The sequence below is a fragment of the Acanthisitta chloris genome, unplaced genomic scaffold (genome assembly GCF_000695815.1).
Source record: "Acanthisitta chloris isolate BGI_N310 unplaced genomic scaffold, ASM69581v1 scaffold18022, whole genome shotgun sequence".
NCBI lineage: Eukaryota > Metazoa > Chordata > Aves > Passeriformes > Acanthisittidae > Acanthisitta > Acanthisitta chloris.
The window spans coordinates 20,313-21,506 of NW_008660066.1; positions in this window are offsets into that span (position 1 = coordinate 20,313).

Here is a 1,194-nt window from a genome sequence, read left to right on the forward strand (position 1 = left end):
GGGGAAATGCAACTTTTCACATGATTTTCTGAGATTCTGTTTGTTTGAATTAAACAGGGAAACACTCCTCAACCAGCCGGGGCCAGACTGGAAGGTCCTTAAAATATCTCCTGCATGCAGCCCCTTTGCACATTGACTTTCTTCTTCTTTAGGCCAGGAAAGTTGCTTCAACAAGCCAAAAATCTGGGACCTTGTGGGGCTGACAGGAAAAATCAATGATGGTGTCACTCATCTTTGATGAGATTTACTTGCCTACAAAAATGCCTTGAGTCCTAACCCATTAAGAACAAGGAAAGGAGAAAAACAACAAGGCACTCTGAAATTCTCCATCTCCCTATAACAATTCTTTTCCAGATCGTGCCCCAGGTTTTTTCAGTTTCTTATTTCTCACCTCTCCAGGTGAAAATATCTGTCACTCTGTCTCTGCCTGAACCTCTGCCACTGCTCCTGCTAATGATGTTACCACCCAACAGCCCACTACTCCCTGCTCTCCACCTCTGGTAATGTGTTTAGCATAACTAACACCATTTTAGCCACTCTCTGTAACAAAATGTGTCACATATTCATTCCCTGACCCTCATTATCAAGGTCCTGTGAACCAACTAGACAAATTAAACAGTTTTCTTCTTCCTTCCCCTGCCAGTCTCAAGGTTCCCAGGCCCCAGGACAATTACTCCCTCCTTGCTGGCCTTGAATGTGGCAGGCACCCAGCCAGGCAGGTGGTGTTGATGTCCCCATCACGGAACAGGGAGGTGTGACAGCGCACAGAGCACAGTTACAAGTCCTAAGTAGGGAACTACTGACAGTGAGACCCATGAACCCTGTGGCCAGGGACAACCCCATGGTCCTCTTCTTCCCCTGATGGTTTAGTGAGTGACTCATATTGTTTTATAGGATTTTCAAATCCAGATTGTGATGTTATAAAACAACACATGTATTAGGATTTGGCCCAATCTGAAGATAATTCAGGTGATCATAAATTAGAAGTTATTTTAAAAATTCTCTATTACTTAGGTGTTTAGAAATCATAAGTATTCTGCTACTTGTAGATTGTACTACATTGATTCTGCTTGTAGAAATCCTGTGCCATTCCTATCATAAATTCTGTGCTGTGCTAGTCATAATACCCCGATAAGGACAGAAAGCTTTAATTGTAACCACAATTTAGTGCCATCACCATTCTGCCAAGGATCT